The sequence below is a fragment of the Scleropages formosus genome, chromosome 7, assembly GCF_900964775.1.
Source record: "Scleropages formosus chromosome 7, fSclFor1.1, whole genome shotgun sequence".
Lineage (NCBI taxonomy): Eukaryota > Metazoa > Chordata > Actinopteri > Osteoglossiformes > Osteoglossidae > Scleropages > Scleropages formosus.
In genome coordinates, this window is record NC_041812.1 from 18,519,471 (window position 1) to 18,529,500 (window position 10,030).

A 10,030-nucleotide genomic window follows, 5' to 3' on the forward strand; every position below is an offset into this window, starting at 1 on the left:
TTATTCTGACCTGCAAATAAAGAAGCATAACAAATCATTGCACAAAAAAAAGCCCAAATTCTATGTATGCTTCTTTGCTTTCAACACAAAACCGCCTTTGTTTCTAACACACAGAAAAACTGGTCTAATCTGGTCCCCTCCTTCTTCTACCGCTCTTGCGGAAGGCAAGTTTGTAAAGTAGTGTTGTTGTAGTAACTGTAAAGCCGTTGCACTTGGAAAAGATTCATAAACAAAATTGGATCATTAAATATTCCACTTGAAATGAAAAACTGAAAGCTCTATAGACAGAAGAGGCCGTTGCAGGTAAAGCAGGGCTGTTACTGCAAGATGATCAAGCACCCCTGGGGAGGTGATCAGCGACAGGCTGATGAGTGTGACCTTCCCACACTGCCCTCCCCCTGCATGGTGAAACCAACATGGGCATCCAAGCATCAGCTGCATCCACCACGCCGTACAATCAAATTGGCATCATTATCTAATTATTCCTGTATCTATTTATCTGTTTTCCTCCTGTCGTTAGAACATACACAGTTCGCCATCCTCGCTTCATTAACCCCCATTAGGAGCGAGACGAGAACAACGCTGCAAAGTTAATTTCATTGACGTGGTGTCAAGGCAACACTAACCGAGGGCCCCGTGGCGGAAGGCACGCTGCAGCAGGCTTAGTGGTTCCCGCAGTAGGAACACCATCTCTCAGCCGTGCTCCGTGCCCTGACACAGAGCACCGTGGCCCTTTCCTCCACTGCGCTTCCCTGCCTTGCTACCTGCTGACCCCCGCGGGTCTTATCACTGACAAGTTGCCACCAAGCAGGCCGCATGGAAACAAAGACACCCTCACCTTTTGCTGTTGTTTGGTCATGAACTACATGAACCAAGTAGCCTATTGATTTGTGTCATGCAGAGTAAAGCTCTTCTTTTAATTATACTTAGCAAAAATTGATAAGTAGGGTCAGCACTTTATCAAAAGTAGTTACCCCTCCTGCATTCAAGTCACCCCTGAGAAAGTGGTCAAGAGAATCTCTTTAATGACATGCATTATACCCTTATCACTTCCCCAGCCATCTATGTTAATAAATCAGCTGCCACTGACGAAACACAGAAGATGACTGACAGCAAGTGTCATCCACACTTTTATTGGAACCATAACCATGCAGCAACAGTATATTTAATATGTCCTATATTTTGCCCTTTGTCAGTTTCTTGCTGCAGCCTCCCAATAAAAAGTGAGAAAATGAGAAAAAAAAAAAAGTTATTTGTAATAATGGTATGGTTTGCTGCAAGATTATGCTAATTTAAAAAATTTAAGTGATTAACAAAGATGAGCTGAAATTAAATGAAAATGTAAGATTGAAGCCGTGCAATTAAATGTAATCATGTTCATTTTTCTTGCTTGGCATTCCATCCACTTTTATATTCCTTCCTTTCCATGTGTTAAGTCAAATATTTGCTTTTAAGGGTGTCAACTGATCACTAATTGTATGATTAGTCAGGTGACTGTGCTAATCCACTTTAAATCCCTGTAGGTCAACAGCTTTAGAAAAACTGTGACCCTGCAAATAAATGTGTTTATGTCTTACCCTTTTTCAACAGTATAATACAACGTACCCCAGACCTGCTGTGCGCAGTTGCTGACTCAGACACCAGGCAGTGTTAATTGAACATCATCCCATAACTGTACCCATCCACCTCATTATTCATTGCTTGTTATTCATATTGATTGCATGGCCTTTGGATTTATTTGGTTGCAGCTGTTAAACATCATTCATAAAGCAGACAGCTCTGCAATATGTAAAGCAGTGGCTAAGGCGCTCGGCCCCAGGCGCGGGCTTCAGATCCCCAGCACGCCACGATCACCACGTTGTTTGGTGTAAATGTATTGTGGGAGGAGGATGTGTATGATGTGTGTGATCCTCTAAAGGAGGTTGTAAGCACTGTTAGTCATTTCTTCGGAGTAAAACACACACACATATTGCTTCTGCTTAGAGAGTCACCTCCAAACAAGTGCAGCTGTCAATATGCCCTGGATGCCATTCTTACAGTGATTAGAACAAACTTATCTGACCCGCTCTGGCAGAAATAATTTGTCAGGCTAGCAGGCCTATAGCCAAAGTAAGTCTAAGTAAAGACGAGGAATGTTTCACTGCCGGCTTCTTCGAGGAGCTGGGTGCATTGTATGGATGCCTGGGGATCACCGAGAAGGAGCTGGGGGCTGTTGCTGGGGACAGGAAGGCTTGGACCTGCCTGTTCAGCCTGCTAACACCATAACCCTCTCCAAGACAGGGAGGAGGAAACTGAACTGAACTGGAAAAATTATAATCATTCCATTATATCTAAAGAATTTTTGGTCAACCATGCTCTTTGTTTTTTATGTAATGTTAAGTATATTGATACTACACTACCTCATTGGGTATTTTACTTATACAAGCAGTCCTTGACTTACGATGTGGTTCCCTTCCGATGAAGTTGCAAACCACCTTATACTGTATTATGTAAACCAAAAGGATACTTTATAAATAATTAACATGCATGAATGCTCCATTACATAACAGGGCTTTATTACATTGTTGCACTAATTTCACACATTATTCATGTTAAAATAAGACTAAAATGGAATAGTAATGTAAATACAGCAAAGTTTCGTGATTATATTTTCATTTCACTGTTATTTCCACATTAATTTCTAAATCAGTCTTATTTCACTTTTTCTTTTGTGCACCGCCACAACACTGATGTTTTTTTGCTTGCTAGCCATTTTACACAAAAAGTAACTTGAGGGAATCACAAGCAAAACATTCTATAAATAAAATGCAATGGCTGATAGACACTTTGGCTGAGTCTGTAAGAAAGGTAGTGCCTTGCGGCAGCGTGGCCAGCTGATGTTATCATACAGCAGATGGAGCGGTCATTGTTAGACTTCCCAACCATTTACTGCTCATCAGGAAATAAATATAAAAATAATATAATAAGGTTAATGGCATGGCCGTTATAAGAAAAGGTCGTCATGAGTCGCATATGTCACAAGTCAAGGACGACCTGTAAATCAAGTCTAAATTAAAATGCGTCTTCTACATCCTGCAGTATTGGACAGATGGTTTGCAAATCTTCATCTTTGTAGTGTAAAGATAAGGTGCTTCCCAGTGGACACTTCCTGTTGCGGCACCCCTTTAAGCTGTCTGATGATTAAACAGCTGGACAAGCAGGAAACACCGCGTTCTGTTAATCATACCATGTGTTTGAATGAAACGCGGCTGTGTCAAAATGCGAGTTGCTGTAGTCCTCATGAGCAGCGCTCTACGAATAAATGTATAAATTGCAGATGTGATCATTGTAATTACTCCGCCCATTTATAATCAAAAGAACAACTCGGTATGGGGCCGACACAGGGAATGTAATTAGATAAAAGTGTTCCATTGACTACGCTTCACAAAACACATCAAAAACAAAACAAAAAATGCCACCTGAGCTGGGTTAAGCCTATATTTATATTTTTTATGAGCCTGCTTGTCTACTCATATTTCTGTGGATTAATTGGTGGAAAGATGTTGAAAGTATAGCGATACCCATTACTGGACCAACCATCACCTTGAACTTTTCTCCAGCTCGAGAGTCACACACCACTCCTCCTCAGAGCACTTAGAGGCCACATGATGTCTGGGAGTGAACCTGAACGTGAGTGACATGTGGCCATAGAGGACGTAATGAGGAATGGCCTGCAGCACCCTCGGTGGGACCAGGAAGGGTTAGAAAGGGGAGAGCTAACTAAGCGTGTGGACTTGGCCCTGATCTCACGCACAACAAGCACCAATTAGCTGGAATCTGGGGTAAGCGCCACGGTCTGAATGTACGCTTAATCTGAACGGCTTCCCAGCCCACATGCAAACACATGCACATAACAGGAAAAACATTCAAACACATCACATTCTCCAAAATCCTTATTTGGATATATAATCAAGGAACATCTCATTTTCCACAAATATACAAATAATAATCAGAAGTACTAGGGCCTATCGTGGACAGTAAATTAAATATATACAGTAAGTATGTGCATGAGCAGAGGAGGTTTGACAGTTTCCTCTCTAGCATGCAGCTGAAGGTTCAGAAAGGCATGCTTGGTGCACAGCGCTAATGCCGACCTTATTAAAAAGAGGAGTATCAATTTTCCACTTGGCCAGGCCCTGTGCCAACCCAGAAAGAAGCTGGCTGGCCTGGCACTACTCGCCTGCGTCTCAGATCCACGAAGAGATGCAAGAGGTGAAAAGCCACTTCTCTCGGCATCCGATAATCCTGCGTCATGGGGTCCTCACAAGAAGGGAAAGGGGCTCCTTCAATCTGGCAAAGCATCTGCAGTGGCAAAATGAAGCAGTCGGTACACCGCATGTGCAAGGTACTACAAATATGGGGCAACCTTTCCCCTTCTCAAGTGCAGAAGGCATGCTCACTCTGTAGGAACGATCAATCATAGATACGCTGCAGCTTGGGCAATGCATGGAATGTGGTGTATCTTTAATAGAAAGTACTAGAGTAGACCTCTAATTTCATCTCTTACCTTACCGCCCCCCCGATCTCCAGCACAAAGCATCAGGAGCCTGCATCACTTTGTGAAACTGTGCTTTTTGACAGACAGACAGTAATGTTTAAAGAGACACAACAGATGTTAAAACAAACAAACGGTGTCCTCTGAGGTTCCCTGCTCTCCATGGAATAGATAAAACCCTGTCTCTAGAGTCATCGGTGAATTGAGGCTCTATAAGACGTTTCCTTCCATTCCTCGTTCCGTTTACCTGCCACAGCCTCAGGGCCAGTCGGCAGCACCAGGCTGTCTGGTCTGTCCCGTTTAGATGGTTAACCATTTAACTGGTACCAACACTCCTGGCATTTGAGGAACGTGAAGCCATTTCTGTAGAAAAACAATGGAGGAATTCAGTCCAGGAGTAGCTTGTTATTCTCAATTGTTAAAACAGGGAGTAAATCAGTTCACTCCTCTGCTATAATGTGCGGCACATTAGCATAGTCTAAAACCTATGAGAAATTAGAATATTTATATTATCATCATTTATGTCACTTAAACTGTTAATCATATATAGCCTCTAATGGACTGGCATCCCATCCTGGCTGTACCTTCCTTAGCCTTGGGGTCTGTGCTTTCAGGATAGACTCTGGAGTGACCCAACCCTGACTTGGACAACACTTAATATTTATCAGTGAGTGTAAATTGTATAATGGTATCAAGCAACCTATTCTGAATATCAGATGTACCTTCTTGTGTAGTTCATCATCTGGGAAAGTCTATTTAAAGTAGTCTATCAGCTCTAGTAATTCAACAGGTGAATGAATCTTCTTGAGCAGTTTTGTCTATCATTTGAGATGAGCCTCGCCGTTCAGCTGAGCCTCCACTTTTTTATTTGATGAGATGACTCTCCTAATTTGGATGTTTATGAGCTCAGATGAGCTTCTGCATTAAGGTGTTCAGCAGCTCAGGTGAGCTTCCTTGTACAGATGTATTTATCTGATTCAAAAAGCCTCCTTGTGAAGGTTCCTTTACAGATCATGTAAGATCTTGACACAGATGTTTATGGGGTTCAAATGCCATTTCATTTCAGGTGACTAACAGCATGGATGAGTTTCCTCATGTGTGACCCTCAAAGTGTCTATGTTTATCTGCATCTGGAGTTCAACATTTGTGTCTCTCAGCAAATCATCAATAAGCCCCCAACCACACATCCAGTAACCGACATTTGGAAACTGGTGGTTTAAGTATAAGCTGGCCTAAATTATTTACCCTGGCACTGGGGTCCTCACTAAACCAATGCAATCCTTCATCATATAGATCTTGAAATACAATATTGTGCATTGCATCCATATTCTATGGGTTATGCCATCAGTTCACTGGAATGTCATATTAATGTTAATGAAATCTATCAGTTTTCATGAGTTTTGTTTCACATTGGTTCAATAGGTGAGTCAAGTCTGTCCTTCAGGTTGATTCCATTCATTCTGTTATTCATATGTTCAGCAGGCTGATGGAAGATTATTCTTTTAAAAATGTCACTGCTGGGTGTCATGGAAATGTGTTTGGAAGCTTGTGCCAAACCAGAAGATGCACGTACAGGATTGCTTGCTGAGTGTACAGGTGAATACACCATGGCCTTAACACAAAGGAACCGTTGAACAAGATTATGTACCTTAATAAAAAATGTATTAATCCAAGCATCAGGACAAGTGGCAACAAAAACCCACAAATAACATTTCATGTTGATAACCGGAAAACAAGAATCACACTTCAAATCCAATATTAAACGGACGACTGCACACATCCACACACACACACACACACACACACACACACACACACACACACACGCACACACGCACATCCACATGCACCTCCACAAATTCAGGTACATTACAGTAGACTCCAGCACAAAATGCAATAAAACATACACGTACACACTCAAGCACTCTTTATAATCTGTGCTGACTTTCTCCTTCTTTAACCTCACATATATTTATTCAGCAAACAAAGAAAAGATAAGACATTTTAAAGATTGCAATCTTGGTTATGCCAACCTGTAAGACCACTGGTCTATTCCAATAGAAACTGAATATCATGGATTAAAAAACAGATCACAGCATGTGAGTGTAATAAATCTCTGGAAATCTCTGCAGATGTCCCCCATTTTAATAAAAAAGGAAATTAAAAAGCCTTTTCCTTTTAATAAAAGACAGAAGCAAGAGTAATGGTAGTAACACAATCTAGATCCGAATAAGTTATGGAATAAATTATATGAATATTTCTCCTGCAAACCTAACAATAAATAGTATTAAGTATCACGCAACACCTTCTTCCTTTACAGTCTGGCTGGCAAACAAATGGACGCAATATTCATACCATTGTGAGGAAGGGCTGAATGATTTTGATTTCTGTGGGTTCGTAGATTGTGTATAAGTGCACCTGCATTTATAAAGTATGAGATTTGTGAGAAGTGTAATTGTGCAAACAGCCAGAAAAACACATAAACATCTGAATTTCTACATTCACGACAGAAATGCATATTTAATTTTAGTGGCGTTAAACATATACGCTGACATAACAAACACTGTTCACATTTTGTGTGATACAGGGGTTGTTATCCTGGGGTCCATGAATGTTCTTCAGGGGGACTGTGAAGTGTAGGCTTTCTTTGAAAAAATTAAGTTAAAATTTTACTGTGACATTGGTGTCTATGACACACATCTATGTGAAAGTAGTCAAGCTGTAGTACATTAAATTGTGAGCGATATTTTCTAAGAATTTTTATCACCATTTCTCTTGGAGGAGCACAAGGATTTGATAAGATTCTTTAAGGGGTCAATGCCCTAAAAAGGTTAGGAACTTGTGGTGTAATGTAAAAATTGTTGACTCTAAGAAGGCAGGCTAATTGTTGTTGTTGTTGTTACATCTATTTAGATCATTCTTACTCAGTAGTACTGCAGCTAAACCTAAACCTGAAGTGTTTTATAATTAGCATTTCTCCATCTGAATCTTGTGGTGGTGCAGTGCTTATTATTTTCTGGCAAATTGCACAGGTTCATCACTGTCTATTTGTAAAGCACATGCTGTCATAATCTAAACATTAAGACCTTTTCCTTGCTCATGCACTTTACAGACAACAACATGACATAGCTGCTCATTTACTGCTCATCAGCATCACTTCTCAAAACAGGCCCCTTTCTTCCTTCATCATCAGTGTTGTCTTTCTTTTTATCTTACATTTTTATAGATATCTTTTTTTTCCTGTAAACACTGTGCTTCATAAAGTTTGCTATAAAAATCAATGAAAAGGATTACTGGAGTAAGTAAAACTTGACTTTCAATAACAGGAAAATGTATATTAGAATCAAATCAATGTCTCAGATGCTTAGCTCTTGCAACCAGTAGATCTCAAACACTCTGTTTTCAATCCAAGCTGAGTTTTCAATAGAAACTTGGTTTGTGTGTGTGTGTGTGTGTGTGTGTGTGTGTGTGTGGCAAGCTGAAGAGTGATATCTTTGTCCAAACCCATCTGGAAATAAGAAACAGAACAGCCAATGTATCTGAAAGGCATAAGCAACATAAGCAAGTCTGCACTAAAATGTGTGTTGAGTGAAAAGATGCTTATCATTTCAAAGTTTTTAAAATTTTGGATTTAATGCTACAGTATCGGAATACATTTAAAGTTAATGCAATCATGCAAGTTCAGTCCAGGGCCTCTCAAATGATTTTTTGCATTGTCCATTTTTAAAATTTCCAGTGACGTTCCTAGCCAGCCAGCTTCTTCACACCAGGCCCTCGCTCTCCAGCCCCACCCATAACTACTGGTTTATTAAAAGTCGCTGATGGAGAGAGAGTGGTTTCTTGAACCTGAACCACGACTGGAAGTTTATCTGGCCACAGAATGGCTGGTTCACAGAATAAATTTCGAACCTCGGTTGAATACTTGCACTCTGAACAATAATTGAGAGTTAGGACATTGGTATGAAAAGCAGTAGACACTGCAACCTTCTGGGAATGGAGTCTGACATCTCTTCTCCAAGGGCAAGTCATGCTTATCATGATTTGATATGCAAATGCAATATGTCATGCGTACACATCATAATGATTAATTTAGCGCTTGAGTTCTCCCATCCCTATTGACATAACTGGTACATTCAAAGGACAAGATATTCCCCCCTCTCAATGGGCATTATACATCTATCATGTTTGCATTCATCACACTCAAGAGCAAAATGATGCCAAAACAACACAAATTGTAAGACGGCTAATGGGACAGGACAGGAAATAAGAATTACCAGTTGATGCTCAATTGGCTGGAAATGACTAGAACTACAAACCTCCACACAAGAAAAGGGCACGTTTTCTTCCTGAATGTATTTGCTGCTCAGCCTGTCTCTGTTCTTCAATTTACCTTGTTAATTTAATATCTTTCAGGCCTCATTAAGTCCTATGGGAAGAGAAAGGCCCTCAAAGAATGTGATGTCCCCCATACAGTCGAAAAGCCTTCTTTGCCAGTGACGCGACCCAAAGACGCAGAAATGTTAGGCGCTTGAAAGTTTCCAATGCATGGTAATAGATGCAGTACAGAGTAGTGTTCCTGTGCGTGTGTGTGCGTGTGTGCGTGTGTGCGTGTGTGTGTGTGTGTTCACTCATGCATGTGTGTCTGTGTGTACATGATGGCCAGATGCCCTTCCCTTCATACCTTGTCAACACCTTGAAATAATGACTGTGAGAGGAGGCTCCTTGTGATGTTGCAGGGCGGGAGGATGAGGAAGGAGACGGGGCTCCTTTTATGAGCATTACATCTAATGTAAAACTAATGAGGCTTGGAGTGGCGCACGGGAGGGCAGCGCTAATGTAAATCTGATGTGGTCCGAGGAGGCGTGGTGGGGGCTAGCAAGAGGCTGGGTCTCATGCAAATTTAATATGACCCGAAGTAGAATGAAGGGGGAGGTAGGGAGGATACGCATAATGAAAAGATAATGAGGTTTAGGAGGGGCCAACCAGACCGAGGCTGTCAGATCAGCCCACAACCGGAGGCGAAATTTCTGCCACGGCGAGCCCGGGTGCGACGGCAACGGTTAGGGACCAACAGTCCGTTTGCAGTCTGACCTTTCTGAGGGGCCGATCTCCATACAGCGAGAGAAGGCCTCTTCCAATTCGGACACTTCCTCCATTTCCCACCTCTGCCCAGAAATCTAATTCTACCGTATCTCGTGTGCGGCATAAGGAGACCGCAGGGGCCACGCGGAGGCCGCACAGGGCCCGAGGAACAGCCTTTGTGAACACGAGAGCGAGCACTATCTGCGTGCTGGATAACAAGCCACCCCAGTGACTGCACATTTGGGTCAGCCCCTCGAACATGCCCCAAACCCGCCCCGTCTCCGTGACAGCCAAGGGACACACGCATCATGCGCAAGCAGGCTCACCGGTTGTTTTTGGAACAGAACCTTGATGTAGCGCTAATGCCGTCTGCCGCGACACTCAGCCTGAGTGGAGGAGTCAGCCGTAGAGGCG